We start from the raw sequence: 19,105 nt of genomic DNA on the forward strand, positions 1-19,105 counted from the left end.
CCGGTGTTGAACAATGAGTGTACAGCGGTATAATTATAGTCGTAGCTTATGGAAAAAGAGTCAGCGTCTTTACTCAGTGTTTAAAGCACCATTCGCTTCTTGAATACACCGAGGTAGCACATAGTCCATCCTCCTCTGGGTTAACTCTACTGTTTCACAGACTATCTTTCTCTGTGTGTGTGTGTGTGTGTGTGTGTGTGTGTGTGTGTGTGTGTGTGTGTGTGTGTGTGTGTGTGTGTGTGTGTGTGTGTGTGTGTGTGTGTGTGTGTGTGTGTGTGCGCGCGCGCGCTCGCGTGCACGCAGGTGCGTGCATGAGTGCGTGTCTGTGTGTGCGCGCGTACATGCGTGTGTGCATTTTCTTCCCTTCCTTTTCTTTTGTGATCTGTCTGTTCTTTGGACAGCATCCCTGTCCCTCTGGTCAGACAAAAGTGCCGCGTTGAGCAAAACCTCCACTCACTTTTTATGGTCTATGTGGGCCGTCCTATTTGTACATGCTTAGAGCAAATTAGACCAGCAGCTGTGCACAAGCCGGCCCATTCCATGTTGGCTTTTCGTGATAAAAATAAGTTTCGGTAAACCTCTCGAGCTTGGATCCAGAAATACGCATCCCGTTTCTTCTGGCACAGAAGGCCTCTCCATATTTACAATCAGCACTTCCCTTTTCCGGCAGAGGGAGAGGGAGAGGGAGTGTAAGAAACAGAGGGAGAGAGAACCAGAGATGAAGAGAGGGGGAGACAGGGAGGGAGAGTGAGAAACAGAAAAAGGGAGAGAGAGAGGGAGGGAGAGTAAGAAAGAGAGAGAGAGAGAGGAGGGGACCACCTATGCTGATGTTTTCCACATGCAGAAGAAAAAGAAAACAAACGGCGTTGAGGTGAGGAGAGGAGGGGAGGGGAGCAGAGCAGAGAGCAGAAAGGGCTGCACCTGTCGTGGGGTGACGATCTCGCCATGGGTGACATCAATCCTCGTAACTTGTCACGCCGCCTTGATTCATTAACCAGTTCCAAGCCAGCAAGGGCTGCTTGCGCGTGTTCCAGACTAATTAGTTCTCAGCGCGAGTTGACGCACGATGCAGTTTTGAGGGCCAGCCCACGATATGTCTTCCATATTGAATAATTAAAATGTCCCGAGAGCAGAACTGATTCTCAGAACAGAATGCTATCTGAGACTAGACCATAACTCACCCGCTTTCATGGTTCTGTAAGCTGTATGATGAACTACTTGTCAATGTATTCATTTTCAATTTGTGATCAGTTTAGTGTGAAATCGTGCAATGTGATTATATGGGTCAATTCTGTGTGCAAATATTTTTTTTCAGTCTATGAAATAGCAGAATGTTACATGGACATATCAGCATTACTTCAGAGGGCTTTTTGAAAACCTCTTCTCAATCCAGCAACTTTGGACAAACTCTAAACACATCCTGAGATCATCCGAAGGCGCCATGTGATGTCATGCATTCCGAAGAGAGGCGTTTTCTTAATGTTTAAAAATCAACATCATAACGCTGGCCTGATTTGCATCGATCAATCAAGTCCCCCCGCTTCATGCCTTGGGACAGTGAGGAAAAGTGGTAGGCAAATATAATTTCTGACAGTGTGACAGGAATAAGGAATAGGCTCAGCTCGGAATTGAGTTCTTAGGCTAATCTTCCATGATTATAGCCCTGGGAGCCAAAACACACTCCATGTGAAAGAGGGTGTTTTCATCTGCCTGTTGCAGCGGCACGGTTGGCTGACAGAGTTACCTATCCTCCTGAGGCCTCTCACTCTCCTCCTGCCTCATGCAGGGCTGGCCAACAGCAGGTCTCATAGCCCCTGGGGACTGTCCTGGGAGACCTGGACAACATTGGCAGCAGGCGGCTTAGTGGTGTCATTTCGCCACAGTAAGCCGGTGGACAAAAGCATCTCTTGTTGTTGGGAGCTGTTTGCAGTGCTGCCTTCCCAGCCCTGTGGAAAGGAAAGGACAGCCAGCGACCGCTGCCAAACAGACCTGCTCCAGCTCACCTGTGCAGTGGACGTGGAACCGAGTGACCCAGATCTGGATGGAAACCATTGCAAATATTTCCCAGCAAAGGCCTGTGGAAGGAGCATTTAGCTGGGCCTCTCGCTGGGGAAGTCGGCTAACTGTAAATGACTCTGACTCCCTTCAGTTTGGGTCATCTGTTCCTAAGCTGTAGTAAACAGTTGGTTTACCATCAAACCATCCAGCACGTAGCTCAGCGTGACTCTAGGTGTAGATTTGAGCGACGAAAAACAAACACTCTGTGAAACTGCACAGACTGACAGAATGTTTAGCCCTTCATTCATCGCAAAACAGAAACACAACACAGGGAAAGTAATGAGAATGACAGCATGATTACAGTTTAAGTTGTTGATGAGCAGCAAATCTGTTTACTGCTTTGTCTGTGCAAAAGAGCTGGCAAAAGGACCCTCTTCTGCCCAAACTACAGCTCAGTTTAGAAGTGTAAGCCATGTTGCAAATATTTGGCTTGGCCGCAGAAATTGAATTATATTGGCGCAGAAAGCCCTGGAAAAAAAAAAAAAAAACAGCAACCTTGGGAACAATTATGCAAAGTGAAAGGCGGTTAAACCTAGTGCTACTGCTTTTCCTTTCCATCCAAAAGGAAAAAAGGAAGAACTCTGCAGTAGCAAAACCAATCTGCCTAAGTAAATATGCTTGAGCATTTATCCATCGTTTTGGCAGCTATGGTTCTATCTTTCTTTTCTTCCTGTGGTGTATTATTATAGGTTACTGATATTTCACACTCCTGATAAATTGAATCACATATCATCTAAGCACTTCCTTTCCATTTTATTGGTTATTATCGTGTCTTATGGGACATTGCGGCCCAAGACAGCTCTGAGCTCCGAGTTGTGGTGAGCTGATGGTCCCTTAGAACCGAGAATGAAACCACACAACCCAGAGAATTTAATAATCAGCTATTTTGTATGTTCCAAACATATCTTGGTCCGTCTCAACAATAAGTATCCTTTCGGACCAACAGCGAGCGTTTCCGCCTCGGTTGTGAAATCAATAGAAGATGATTTATAGGTCTGCTAAAGTAATCATTTCTTCCCCTGTACTTAAAGTTATTGTACAGCAATAAACAGTTTTATTTCATGTCATCTGTGTATAACTGGAAATCTAAACTATTGGTCAATGCCATGAGCAGATATTTTTTGTGTGGAGTCCCTCTCACACGCTGGCTTTGAACATGTAAACTAATAATCATAAGAACCACTGAGGCCTGGAGGCTGTTTGATTTGGAGCACACAGGATGTATGGATCCTTGAATTAGCTCCTTTCCCCCTCTAACTGTGTAAATGGTTAGAGGGGAATGGTTGTTGGTTTTATGAGCCCTTATCAGTGGGGCATTGACTGGGCCTTCTCTCATTAGCCCATTGAAGCCCCACCTGCAGAACACAGGAAACACAAACTCCATTGCTCTCATTGACATAAACACTACTAATGCTGCTAGCCAGCTAGCTAGCTAACGCGCCGTGCGAAACTTCAAGCCAGCTTTGTTTGCTCACAGCTGAGGCTCAAAAGAAAGGGAGGACCAGCGCAAGAGAAGGGCCAGCTTTGACAATTCTCACACAAAGGGAGCACTGTTGGCTAACAGTGAGCGGCCTGTTTCTGGGAGGTTTGCACTGTTCCCGGGGCCCATTTCATGCAACAGTTAGCAAGGCCAAAGGCAGCCCGTGGACTGGAGTGATAGCGAGACCCACGGGGCCAAACCTGGGTCTGGCCCTCTAGCTGTCCCCTCTGTCCCTCGGCCCAGTTCAGAGGCTTTTCACATCAGAGTGAGGACGGCAGGTGTCCCACCACACAGACCCTCATCACATGGGCTGGTGGACTGATTGACTTGGATGGGGAGGGTAGGGGTGTTTTTAACTGCTTTTTTCTTCTTCACTACATACTGGTACGGTTAGTGAATTTGCAAGGGGAAAAAAGGCTTGTGCTGGACTGATACCCTACTCTTCTGTTATTGCATTGATACCTTATTTGTAAGTTATTAAATATAAATAAATACATTTATTTAATTAAATGTACTTATTTACTTATTTATATTTAACAGCTTGCAAATTAAGTAAAGTCTTACAATGCCGCTATACTCAAGGTATCGATGTAATAACAGAAAAGTACTATAATTTATGATTATTGTATATCACCGAGCTGTGGAAGTGGTTTGTTTTGGTGGCGTTTGATAGAACATCAGAATATGGTGAGGTACGTGGATTCAGCTTGAATGAAAGCAGGACAGAGATTAACATAGAAAACATGCCAGACCTCGGCTTGAACTCCAGGTACTATACATCACCCAGAACCGGCCTTGGACCGGATCGCTCATTTCCTTCAACCTCCTGTCCACAGAGTCGGCGTGTGTGTGTGTGAGAACATGCTTCCTGCAATGTTGCGCCATTCAAAAGAAACAGTCTGTGCCTTCGTTTGATTTAGACCTAATGGGGAAGGAGAGCCCAAGAAATACGGCCTCCGTGGTGAGAGAAGGAGGAAGGGTGAAAGGAAAGAAAGCAAGCCAGTAAAGGGCCTAGAGAGGGAGAGAGAGAGAGAGGGAGAGATTAATATTCAGGGTCCTCTCTCTCTTTCTCCTTATGACCACAGAGAGGGCATAAAGAGCCCGGCGCCTCCGTGATGTCAGCCCTTGCTGGGCCTGTCCTGTAGTTTTCAGTTTGGTTTGGACAGACCAGGCAGGCCCGGCCTGCCGGGGTTGGGAGGACAGGGCCATGGGTTTCCCACATCACTCATGGGCCTCTGATAGGCGGTCGCGCAGGCCGGTAATGACAGAGGGAGAGATTTAGTATTAAAGTCTCTCCTCCGCTGCCTCCTCTGCTCCTGTCTTGACGTCAGGCTGTTTAAATACGGGGGATGAGAGCATGGCATGGCCCGAGGGGAAGGGAGTCCGACCCGTCTTAAATATACGACTGGCGGGGTTCCCTCGCGGGGTTGCTAAGGAGACGGCCTGTATACAACAGTGGGGGAACCATGGGATTACAGCCAATCATTAAAGGGATTTGTATCTGCCATAAATGTGAATAGAGACGTGTTAAAAGTAGAGGGACATAAAAATGTGATAAGGCGGAAGGTAGGAGTGCTATAGCTATATAACATACGGAGTCATCCTCCTGAGATGTTTGTACTTCACTAGGCAGACTCAGGATTACCAGAACTATAACACTGGCCTAGCTGTCAGAATCTCTATCTGAATGATGATTTTATAACAGCCCCTCCACATACAATTTTGAGGGCCTCTCCTGTCTATTTTGAGAGTGTAATAGCCTTTAAGTTCATGACTAATGAACTTTGAGAGCCAACTCAATGGCTGGACACTGTTTTGAAAATGTCATTCAATCAAAGCTAAAAGAGCCCATTGTCACTGTGCCTGTTTGCAACTCAACCGTACAACCAATACCCGACGTGGCTCGGCAACTTTAAAGGGCCCGATTCCAGCACCTGCATCCGCAGATCATCACACCATTGTGGCACTTAAAGAAAAAGGCCTCAGCCTAACACGCCCTCTGACCTTCTCCAGCTAACATAAACTAATTAGGCCGGCTCTGAAAGGACCGGTCTGCCGATGGCTTAATCAGCCTGAACCGTGCGATTCTGCTCTGGTCTGCTCTCCCTACTCGAACCTCATTATCTCACATTTTCAAAGGAGCACTGGGCAAACAGCAAGATGAGGAGGGGCTAGGAGATAGAGGGATGAAGGAAGTGGCGATGATGGCAGGGGCTTCCCCGGGTCCCCTTCTCTCACGTCGGACTCGGAGAGGAAATGTCATGCGTGAAGCTCGGAGAGTGGTCAGTACCAACCGGTCGACCAGGCAGCACAGAGGGGGCCTTTGTCGGCCGTCACTTAGCGCCAATTACAGCCCGTCAAAATAGTTTTTTTTTAGCCCGCAGGGCGACGTGTTAATGGGCCCAGCGTTGGGTGTGAGGAGCAACCCTGTCCACACACACCAACCAAGGGTCAGGGGTTAATAGGGCCTCTCTGATGTGGCGGATGAGATTTTTGCAACCTTTTGCTAGTGAGGGAACCCCAGGACAAAGCCCTGAGAATGTGATACAATTAGGCGGACAGCTAGCGAATGGAGTCGCTTCCCCGAAGTTGGAAGAGTGCATTGCCAGCAACAGATGGGCGGCCGGACACCGGCCAAACAGATGCCAGGGAAGGTCAGTGCCCCTCCCATGGCAGAAAGAGAGAGGACCCAGGTGAGGACGCAGCCTGCCAGCCAAGCTCTTTCTGAGCGTTATTTGGAGTGAGCAGCAATTAAAAATCCTGTTGAACACAAAGAAGGTCCTTTTGTAGTTGTGAAAATGTCAGAGGCCGTCCGGCCTTCCGTGGCATTTCCCATCCCGAAGTCTGAGACCACAGAGCTGAAACTCGCCTCATGCAGAGTACCGTATGAGGCCTTACGAGGGCCTGCGCCAGCGATTTTGCAGACCGCCCTCAGTCCAACGTGAAAGCTTTCGACTCTCCCTTATGAGAAAGTGAACTTGGCACGCTTGACGTCTGACCTATACTGTATTTCCTGAGTTTAAGTAATCAGTGATTATCTGATGTGGGATGCAAAAAAGAAAAAAAAAAGGCCCACACAAAATTATATGTTCATTAGATTCAATCGTGCTACGTGTGTGCCTGGTCAGGGCATGTGAGCACAAAGCCAGGACTCTGTTTGCACCATAAGTGTGGGAACAGAGCTAATGCCAAACTACCCATGAGCCCTTAGAAGACCCACAATGCTCTGCCAGGGAGAGCTGGGAGAGATGTTTGAACAAAAAAAACACACGCCACCACCACACTGAGTAAATCTAACCACATGCAAGCCTGTGGGAGCGAGCGGATGACATCCATCCGCATATAAACGCTCTCAAAATACTTTCTGGAATTATTGGTGCACAGATCGCCGCACCCCCCCACCCTCCCCACGCACACATCCTGAACCCCTCACCCAATCCTTTTGGAAAGGGGGAGCGGTGATCTGGGCCCCAGCTTCATGCTCCTAATGTTGAAATAAAGGAGGCGATTGAACTCGGCTCTCCAAATTGGATTTGTTTAATCTGCATCGAGTTTGAACATCCTGTGTAAACATCGAGCGTGTGCAGATGCCGGAAACACCACGGCTGGACGCGTAAATGCCCGCGGTTGTCTTTGGCAAGGAATCAGAAGAGAGAGCGGAGCCCGAACACAGGCTGGAGAGCTTCTATTGTTGCAAAGGGGGGGGTCAAGGGGCATTTCCTATTCCACAGACAATTGTACTGAAGTGTTGGAGGGGTTACATGGAAGGTCAAAAGAGGAGCATTTTTTTTTTATTGCAGAGGAATGGACTACAAAATACTGATCACTTTCAATTATTGTTAGTTGTCAGTTACAAAGTGTGCATTATGCAGTAAGTCTGGCTTGGCTTGAAACTTCTGGGAACCTCTGGGATCGAGTGTGCGACTCACTCATCGTGACCTTTACGCCAAATCCTACTTTGGCAAACAACGCAGAGGCAAAATTGAATAAACACAAACATCGTTAAAAGTTCATGTGTGTAAGTGCTCCAGCTAAACAACCCCTCGGTCAGGACCCGGTTTCCTTATTGCCTTGCCAACAGTATCGCAATCCAGTGTTAACTCACAAATCATTCACACCCGGCAATGGTTTCTTTTCCCCTTTAGTTTTCTCCCAGAGATAAGGGAAAATATGACTGCGCCTTGATAGGATTTATTGCCCCCGCCAGACGCTCTGCACCCTTACAAGCCCAACTCATTAAGCAGCGTGCTTTAAGCAGGAGGTGGAGGAGCAGTGAAGGTCACCGGGGGTTAATTCCAATCGTGGTGCCTCCTTGAAGGAGCCTGACAACATGTCTCCTCCGCTCACTGAGTGGATGAGTTCTCAGTGATCAGGCGGGACCAGATGACAAAGTGTGGAAGATTGATTCACACACACACACGCACGCACACATGCATGCCACGCGCGCAGCCGCGCATGCATGCGCACGCACAGACAAAGAAAATACAGCCTCTCCCTCAATGCTGTTGGATGCGTGTGCTGTGCGCACACGTATACAGTATGCACATACACATTTCTCTATCTTGCGCTCTCTCTCTCTCTCTCTCTCTCTCTCTCTCTCTCTCTATCCTATTCTCATGGATGGAGTTTATTGACTCATTTCAGTGCTCTAAGGCCAAATCTACACGCAACGAAAATAGAAAATCTACAAGCTATGCGCAACACGATGTACATCCAAGCGTAAATCAGGCATAACTGTGTGGTGGAGAGGGGCCATGCACATGCAGGAAGGTGTTTTAGTACATCCGGCCACAACAAAGGCAATTCCAGTGAACCCAATTCTGAACCTAATTCGGATGTTTTGACATCTTTACTGTCAAAGTGATTTAGCGCGTCTGATGTCTGGCAGGGGGTTGATGTGTGGCCGTGCTGCCCTTGTTCTCCCCAATGATTTTTATTGTTTTCATCAGAGTGAGCAACTGCTTTACGACTTATCAAACAACTCCATCATGATCTGGAAAGAGGCAAAAGAGAACGAAAAGGTGGAATGAAAGAAAACGGGGAGGGACGTGTGTGGGGTTGGGGGCGGGGGAGCGGTGGGGGGGTGCAGAACAGGAGTGACCGCAGAACAGTGAAGACATAACAGCAAACAAAGAAAGAAAGGTATGTGGAAAAGACCGAAAGAATGTACGAGAGAACGAAAGAGGAGAATAAAAGGGAGAAAAAAAGAAACGAAAACAAAGACGGGAGAGAAAGAAAAAGAAGGAGAGAGAGAGAGAGAGATGTGGGCCATTCATAAGCAGACTTCACCAAGGGATCTTGGGCCAGCACACCTGCTACTATTCACTTCAGAGGAAATAGACACTCTGTGGAAGAGAGGCTTTTGGCCTAGGGACAAAACCGCTGCAGCGCCAAATTAGAAACAGGAAGGACTGTGGGTAAGGCTCAGATTAAAAACGCACTCCCCACATGGACTCAATATACTGTAGCCCAGATCCCGCTCTGGAAACCCAAAACCCAACAGCACTATTTTATGTCCCAGTCAACAAAACGCCCGCTGTTTGCACAGTGACAGCACGGAGATGCAGTCCAAAGTCAATCCCTGAATGTTGGTAAACTCTGGGGCCTCTAAATGCAGCTCATTCTAATGAGGGAAAATGGGGTTTCTGCGATCGCTTTATTGCTCTATTTCACCGGTCCAAAGTGATTATCTTATAGGAATGGATCCCAATGGCGCATGCATCGAACTGTCTTGCAGTGGACACTTGGGGATACTGGGATGGGATGGGATGCGTTATGTTTAGAACAGTTACGAGGACTCAGTTGACGGGGAAGACAGAGAAAGTTAGAAATCTCCTTGTTCTCTCTTCCCGGCTGGGTTCTGGACTATGCCAGCTCTCAGCAGCTAACCCACAAACACACAGATACTCTCCCACTCACTCACCCACTCACATACTCAAAAAAACACGTGAATGTCCACACAAAATACTCATTCACTCGCACACACAAAAACACACAAATATATTGTGGCAGACAAAACGTAGGTAGGAGACAGCGCTAACTTTTCCCACAGAAGACCATTAGAGCCGGTAACGCTGTCAACGGGCGGCTAGCAAGAAGTAATGACGCGGAACCCGGTGAAAGAGATGTGGGGAGAAAACAGTGCGACGAAGCGAGAGGTCTGCGAACGTATACCAGAAAAGGAAATGAATATTGATACATGCCCGCTGCCTTCCTCCCGCGACCCCTGACCCCAAACGGGTTTCTCCTCCGCTGATGGGAGTCATGAGGCATTTCCTGCCAGCTCACGAAGCACTCGGCCAATTTGAAGGATTGAAAAAAGAAACGTGAAAAAAAAAAAAAAAAAAAAAGGTCTGTTCAGAAGAAAAACAACATTACCTTGTACGGTCCAGGATAAGGGAAAAAAGTATGCACCGCTTTCTCATACGATATTTCCATTTGCTCACGAGGCCCGTCCAAGTGGTGCGTTCCCCTCAATCTATCATTTTCACTGCGGTCACCGCTGGTAGAAGAGCCTAATATAATTATTCCTACAGATATCGGGGGCATTTAGAGGTTGTCTCTCTGTCTCTCATTGTATTGCGGATTCCCCCCCCCTTCACGCAGAGGTCAAGTCTGCAACAGGTGAAGGTCAGTCTGAATCCGCAGGCAGGATTCCCAAAATGATGTAATGGATTGCGCAGATATAAAAAATGGGACCGTGAAGATGCTGGACTTTGGAAGGGAAGGAGGGAAGGAGAAAGAGAGAGGCGGGTTCACGATAATCCATCTTTGGGCCTGCGTCCATGTTCTGTCTAGAACCGCTCCTCTCTTCCTCTGCTGTCGTTTTAATGCGCTTCTCTCCTCTCTTTGCCTCGTGGAAGAGGTCATCACTAAAGCCATGAAGGGCTGTATTCACCCCGGGTCTGCTGATTGATGTCGGAGCCAGGCGCACTGATGGATACGCGTAAGAAAATGCACATGCACATGCACATTGCACATACTCACACACAACCACATGCATTACACACTATTCACATGTATACGCGCGCGCACACACACATAATATGCCAGACGGGGAGTGTGCTCAGTAGCGCGACGACTCCAAGAGGAAAACCTGCCATGACATCACCCAGGGGAGCGCAGGTGCAGGGCCGGGACAGGAAGTGAGTCACAGGAAGCTGGAGTGAGGCAGTCTTTGCCATGCTCACTGACAGGCTGTGGGAGAGCTGGGGTGAGGGAGTGTGAGTTACACCTCAGAGCTGAGTTGGCCGGGGGCCTCAGGTTTGGGGACCTGCTCTTTACATAAACAGGCTCCAGGGGTGTCGCACCAAATTCTGGGCCCTGGGTGGGTACAAAGACTCACTGTGGGGCCCCCCATGAATGTCCTTCATAGGGGGAGGGGGTTTAACACGTTTAGACTGGGAATGCATTATTTTGTGCTTCGGTGCCGCGCTGTGAGCTTGTATATCTGCTATTTTTTTTAAATCGTGAACAATTTGTGCAAGTCTTTGAATATTTCAAATCCTTCTAAGGTTTCTATGTCAGTGGAGCTCAAACTTTTTCATGTGAAGGAGCCCCAAAATGATGTATTTGGCCGTGGACCCCCATCTAAAAATATTTAGTTCCAGGGACACCCCCAAAATACATATATTCAAAGATTTGCACCCATTTTCAAGACTTAAAAAATAGCAGATCTACAAGCTTGTAGCGTGGCACTCGGTGCCACGCTGTGAGCTTGTATATTTGCTATTTTTCAATAATAATCCACCTTGGGCCCTAGTAACTCAGTCCCACTCCCCCCCCCCCCCCTTGTGACGCCCCTGGCTCCACTCATCTCCCTCCACACTCAGGTCGATGACGCCTGGCCTCAAGAGAGGTGACTGGTACTGGAGATTTATTTTCCCAGAGTACCTCTGTTCAAGTGCTTTTTACTTGCAAAGCACTTATTTTTTTCTCCCCTTTTCTCTTTTTAACTCGTTAGTACCTTTTGTGAATTGTTTGATTGTAGTATTCACTCTGTATATCGTCATTGTCGGGTGGAGACCTCGTATCTCCAAGTTTCAAATGTGTATGTTCTTTCGCAGAGTAAAGCCCTGCTTCATCATACAAGGCCATCAGATATACAAGCAGATCGTCTGTTTTCACTAGTTTAAATCATTTTTGGAATGATAAATGCTAAACGAATGGTTTTGGACATACAAGGTTTTCACCCGACAACGACGATATGCACATGTCTAGCTGTATAACACATTCGGGGCAGGTATGAGACAACATCTGACCAACAGATAGCAATCAGTCACGGTAGAGTAAATAAGTGGAGCAGCATTTCCCTGACCTTCTATTCAGGCTTGAGTCTGCAAGCGGTCACAGAGTGTTGAGAGTGTGCAGCTGAAATAAGTTCACATTAAACATCGGAATCCTCTGGCATCCCTCCAGCACTGAGGGGTGCGACAATAACACCATCGCAATGAAAGATTGAGGAGCTTGGAGCAGAGACTATACCCACAGACTGGATGGTTAAATGGACAGATGGATGGATGGATGAATGGACGGACAAATGCACCAATGAACGGTTTGAACGAGCGAACGGACGGATATATTCAAACATGGACAGACAAATGGAACGGCAGGGGTGATAGGTGCACGTATCCTTGACCGCGGCGACCCCGTTGCCTTATATGAGGCTTATTACGCTGATGAGAAAAGTGTGGGGAGCAGATCTGTCCCATGCACCCGGTGGAAATAGAACCCAGGTCGCCTCTGCGCCCTGCATCTGGAAGGAGCCTCCTGGTAATCTGCTCTAAGCACAAAAGGGCTCAGCAGCAGCTTGTTCTCATAGACCACCAACCGAGGCTCCCAAACGGCATAACAGGTCTCCTTTCATAGCCGGGGATCAACTGATGCTTGGTCGACTGAACGTTCCAGGCCTGCAGCCCCTCAAGGTGCCTAACTGGCACTTCACAGCTCCATGACAATGATATTTGAGTTGCCGTAGTCGTTCTGTCATCCCGGGGTTTTGGAGCAGTTTTTTGGAATGCGATCATACAGAAGTCCCTCAAGCACAGTAAGCCCCCTTCAAGCTTGAAAAGAAATGATACATGATACCTAGCTATCAATTTGAGAATCCTTCACTATCTTGGCCTTGTCTGTGGCTGACACTTGTCAGAAAGGGAGAGAGAGAGAGAGAGAGAGAGAGAGAGAGAGGGGGTGGAGGAGTTAGAGGCTGGGTGTGTGTGTGTGTGTGTGTGTGTGTGTGTGTGTGTGTGTGTGTGTGTGTGTGTGTGTGTGTGTGTGTGTGTGTGTGTGTGTGTGTGTGTGTGTGTGTGTGTTAGGGATGGGACGATATGTACATTTCATATCACAATGATTGGGACAAAATAAATCACGACTTACGATATTACCGCGATAATCAAACTTATCCTGGGGCGGAACATTTGGAAAGACATTTGATAGAGTGAAAAAAGACTATCAAGTATGTATATTATAAGTACCTTTTCCAATTATAGAGGGTTTACGTGGTACCAGATATGCAGCTCAGCAAATAAAAGGTGAATTGATCCCGGTGCATGACGGAGGACGATATCACGATAAATTAAATCTCCACGATAGATTATCATGAGTTTTTTTATCACGATAAACGATAATATCGCTTATCGTCCCATCCCTAGTGTGTGTGTGTGTGTGTGTGTGTGTGTGTGTGTGTGTGTGTGTGTGGTACAGTAGTAAGACAGTATAGGAGATGGGTTGTTGCCATCTACTGGCTGGACACAGATGAAAGAGGCCACACATGCTCATCAAATCAAAACCTCTTCAGTTCCTGAGATAGTCGAGAGCACAGATGGAATGAACTGTAGGCGTTGTTGTTTTTTTCTTGTTTTTTTTTTTTTTTACTGTCCCACAGTAACGGAAGTACTTTGCATGATCAACTTGTATGCAACAAATTGTATCCAATAGATCAGTGTTTCTCAAACTTTCAAATGTCAAGGTCTCCCCTTAACTCTGACAGTGTACGAATGGAACCAAATGGACCTGTCAGGGTTCATTTGGTTCCTTTTGTACACTGTCAGAGTTACAGACTTGCATTGGTAAATTTAGACCCCCCAAAAGACCCCACAGAGTCCCCGGAATACACTTTGAGAACCACTGCAATAAATCTAAAACAAAGTAATTTTCTTTTTACAAATAGTCAGGGAGTCAAAGATTCTATGCTGAGATTCTGTAAAGTGGGAATTATATTCCCAAAAATATTTAAAATTCATAAACCAAGCATGGAGCGTGAACGCTGTGAGCCCTTGTCCACTATAGCGGCTATCATCAGACCAAACGATAAGATCCGCGTCGGTGGCGTTTTATTGGTACATCCCCCGATTTGTAGTTTATAAGTGTGGTAATGGTGAGATTTACTGTGTCTCAGATTGACATTTATCTACCAGGCATGCTGGCGAATGTCATGTAGTTCTCTCTTGATTGATCTCTTCACTTCCTGCTACAAAGATGGAGGACGCTTCCCCTTAACCACACTCTCGCCTCCTTTCAAGCTTCGGTGCAAGGACACGCCCCCCCCCCCCCCCCCCCTCCCCTCCCCAACCCCCCCTCGACGCTGCAGGCGCGGTTCCAGGATCAGATGAGTTCATAACCCTTCCCCCAGCAAACTTTAACTGTAACCATCACAGGAGAAAACACAACACTGACCTCAGAACAGTGTGTCTGGAGGCGAATCCATCCTCCGAGGCCCTGCGCTGGAAGCCCCATATGTGGTCCATATGGACCTGCTTCCTGTGTCCTTTTCTGTGGAAAAGCGCTGGTCCACAAACCGGCAAAGGTACACATCCTTGAACCCCATAGCCTAGCCCATGATATGTAATTTGGTAAATGTAGGATATTTTCACCTTGAGGTGAAGGAGGAAAGAAGACAGGCGCTGCACACACGGTGCACACACAGCCCTGTTCAAAAGCCCTTTATTCGCATCGCATCAGGTTTATCAGAAAACAAGCTGTAACCCACAAGGTTCTTCATCTTTGGTTATAAATTACTTGTCTGTGTCGGAAACCGTTTTACCATATTATAAAACACTCTTCCAATGTTTTCTGTTCTCTTTCTCTGTCTGAGATGTTGTTGTTTTTTACCAGAAAGACAGAGAGGGAATGTGGGACCAAGGAGGCAAGGAGGGACGGAAAGATTCACACACACGACCCCCCCCCCCCCCCCCCTCTGTCCATGACAGGATAGGTGTGTGTGATTCACTGTCCCCTGGACGAGAGATGAAGCGTTACGGTGTAACGAGGTCGTTTGTCCTGCCGCTGCCCGCCCATCGTCTGTCTGGCGCAGGCTCCAGCGTCCATCCTCTACGGTTTCATTGCCTTGCTCTCGGGACGATCATAAAGGCTAATTTATCCTTCATCGTACGACGGGGTCACTGGCCAGAAATCGCAGATATACAAGCTCATGACGCATCGTGTCCGCAATCACATCGTGATCTTGTACATCAGCTATTTTCGGCACTCGAACCGTAATACGACAAAGTATAAATCAGTGGAGGGCGCTTCTGACAGTACGGCGTAGCCCAGCTACTTACACTATACTGCCCCGACCATAAGGCTGTTATATGGGCTCCTCCCTCTCTCCGCCATTGAGTCCCAGCCAGAGGTAATAATTCCAGCATGTCACTCCAGGCCAGCCTCACTGTGATTGCACGGATGATTAGCTCTAACACTAATGACAGTAGCAGAGCATAGTTCAGGAACAACTTAGTGTTACCTTTTAGTAATGTAACCGTCATTTCCCACAAGCCTGTCGCTCTGCACTTGTGCTGAAACATTATAAGCAAGAGCAAGGCACGGTTGCGTTTATGTTCTCGCATGTGCACAGCCCACCCCCCCAAACACACACACACTAGGGCATTAACGAAAAAGTCGACAAGTCGACTCAGTCAACTTCATTGCACAAGTCGACTCCCACCAGGGTAAGTCGAAGTTGAAAAAAAAAAATACTTTCTTTCTGAAAATAGCAGATCTACTATTATTAGATCTGCTATTCTCACCATTTGACAATTTGGACAATGTTTAATTTGCCATTTTATAGGTATTAAAAAGTCCTTAAATTGGCACTTTTGAAATATGAAGATACCCTCTATACACTTTTGGTTTGTTTGCAGTTTAGTGAGAAAACAATGTTTCACATTAAGTTAATCATCTGGGGACCTCCCAAAATAATTGGGGGGTCGTGTGTGATGTGATGACGTCATCAAACGATAAAGTCGACTTCAACTAAACCTTTTACTGAGTCGAGTCGACTTGCAAAAATCACAAGTCGTTAATGCCCTAACACACACACATGCACACTTACTTACACAGGCACACCGGGCACACTGAAATGGGTCTACGCATACGCTACACACAGCGGAATGAGACTGTATATATGAAAGTACTATCTTCACTGCAGTCATTCTGGAAAAGTCATCTCCATATTTGCTCTGCTCCTGAATCTGTGGACGTGGGGTGCGTTTGATGTGTTTAGAGCTGCAGCACAGATGCCACAGTTTCAGCTATGCTGGACGTCATCTCGCTGGCTGTTCTCGGAAAACAGAAAGAAGGAAGAAAAAAAACACCCATGTGCACCACCTCTAAAATTAGTGTGTGCGGCACATGAAGGGGGGAAAAAAGAACTCTAACAAGAAGAAGGAGGAGAAGAAAAAAAGAAACTCCAAAGTGGCCGCTGTCCCTCCCCGTTGCTGTCGTCCCTCCCCGCGTCCCTCCCTTCGGCCTGGCGTTTTGGTGTCCCGCCCTGGCACGAGCCCCGGCCTAGAATCTCCCATGGCGATGGAGCACTTTGCTCCATCGCAACGGTGATTTATGCTTAGCTGCGCGCCCCGTGCTGTGCACCGAAAATAGCTGATCTTGTAGATTTGCTATTTTCAGTGCGCGACACTGCACTCAACCAAGGATAAATCAGGGGGTGCATGGCATGCTGGCCGCATACTTTCCAAAACCTGGGGCCAGCCAGAAATCTGGAAATCAGATTTTATAGGCCTTATGATTTTGGTTGTTTGGAGTTGCATATAGGCCGTTTGGTGTGGTTTCGCAGTGCGCGGAGCAGAGCGAAAAGAGCCCTGCCACGCTAATGCCAGTGTTATGTTCATCAGTTTGTGTGGCCGCTCTGTTGTGTGTTTGTGCGTAAACAACGAGTGCACAGCACACCTTTAACTGATTTGCCAGATGTTCGTGGGGAGAACGAGGGGGAAAATCAGTTTGCGGAGAGCGACTTTGCAGAGGCCTGTGTAGCAGGTGAAGAGTGTCCTGCCAAGAAAGCATATCTCACAGTTCTGCTTTTATAACTAAATCACTAACATAGAACTCAAAGTCACACACAAACAGACATGCGCGCGCACCCACAAGAAAGGACAAAAAGGCTTAGCCTGACATCCGAACGTGTACGCTATAGAATAGATCACTCTATATTCTGTGCACTCTAAAATAGCACACGAGTAGCACACACAACTGGATTTTGGAACATAGCCATATTATTCTCAGTCCCAGCCACTGGCTGACCACACTCTGAGCCACTAACCCATGTTGACGTGATGAGCCTGGAAGTCAGTCAGTAATGGCAGAGATAATAGGCCCTTATTGCTTTGACCCTTGACCCCTTGCTCTTAGTGAGAGTTTTAGGAGTGGTCCCTAAGGAATTGTCTGACACTAACCTGGTTCTAAAGTCAGAACCCCCATCTCTCTCTCTCTCTCTCTCTCTCTCTCTCTCACACACACACACACACACACACACACACACACTCACTCACTCACACACACACACACACACACACACACACACACACACACACACACACTACTAAACTACAAACGCAGAACAACCGGAACCAAGTTCAGCTGGGACCGGGTGCAGGAGAGGCGACATTTTAGGAACACTGCCCATGTGCAACCCACCCTGGGAGCAGTATTTCCACCCGACCTAATGAAAGGTTTATAGACTTGAGCTATAAAGGCAAACCACTAAATCTAACACTTTTTTAACACAAGCATTTTTTTCTTCTTGCAGCACACCCACCCCCACCACCTTTATATTCCTCATTGGCCAAAACTCTCGAGTTCAGCCTAGAAATGTTTACTGGTATAACTTTCATTTTCTATCTTTGTCCTGTCAGGAATGTTCCGTTGATCTTCCATCAAATGTTCATTACGTGTACGGTGCGAAGTGACTTACTCCCGAAGTCCATTAAAACGGTGGATGGGGGAGGGGGGGGGGGATTCAAGGCGCTGCTACCGAGCAGAGCTATGGGGGGAGCCCATATGCTGCTGGTGCTGCTGGGTTGTGGTCTGGTGGGGTCCTACACAGGAGAAATGGACACCAGATGGGATGAGAGAGGAGGGGAGATGGGGGTGGTGGTGGGGGTGGGCGTACTGGGGGAGGGAGGGAGGGGGGGGGGGAGCGGATACAAGGTAAAATAAAATAACACATGCAGAAGATTGAAACTGAAATGTGGTAGGGACTGGAGGAGGCGGAGGCGGACGGGGGGGGGGGGTGGAATGGGGAAGGGAGGCTATAGGGTTGGGAGGGGTCGAACGGGTACAAAATGACTGGCTGGTTGCATCATCTGCAGCGGATTGGGCGCTATATACGCCACCAGAGGATAAGAATGGGTATTTTGACATCTGCTGTTGCCCAACAGCGTCTGTGTCAACAGACACAACGTGAACCCCTCTGCGAGGAAAAACACCGCACAGCGCACAAAGGTGGAAGGGGGGGAAGTGATGTGCGTGACATAAAAGAATTTGACGTCTCTGCGCTTTTTTTTATTTTACTGCCCATGGATAAAGCCTCTCTCGGCCCCCTTCTTTTAAAATGTTTTGATTTACAGTTTTGAATATGAGTAACAAGCGTATCTTTGTTCGACGCACATTTGTTTTTTTGGAAGAGAGAAGCCCACCAGGAAACCCTTGAATAGATGATTGAAAAAACAACCACGTTGGTTTTCCATGCGAGCGTACGCATGTGTCTGAGATTGAAAACCAACATTCCACGGTCCCGATGTGCGCTCGCATAAAAAAAAACACATTCTATTTAGAGCATTTTGAGCTGCCCTGTGTTCCCTCCAAGCCCTTTTTTCTAATGCAAACACAGCAGAAAATGCAGTCAGTCAAACTCCACAAAACTCTCCCTTCTCTGTCTCTCTTCCCTTCCTCTCATTATCTGATTCTGATCTGCCATTGTGGCTGCGGTGTAATGCCTGATTTATGCGCCGTCGTACGACCGTGTGTAGCGCGTCGCAAATAGCCGATCTACAAGCTCACACCGTGTTGCAGATGTGACGCGTAAGCTTGTAGATCGGCTATTTTCAGTGTGCATCGCCATTATACAACGAAGTATAAATCAGACTTTTCATCTCTCTCTCTCTCTCTCTCTCTCTCTCTGGAGCAATTCAGTTTAGTTTAGAGGTTGCATTGTTTTCACAGTGAACATCACAGTATTAAGATATTAACTTGGGGCGTTCAGGCCTGGACTGACTTGCAACAGACACACGATACGTTTTGTTTTTGCCAGCCAGCCAGAACCACTGTCTCAGTGAATAA

Source organism: Nannobrachium achirus (assembly GCF_963921795.1).
Source record: "Nannobrachium achirus genome assembly, chromosome: 16".
NCBI lineage: Eukaryota > Metazoa > Chordata > Actinopteri > Myctophiformes > Myctophidae > Nannobrachium > Nannobrachium achirus.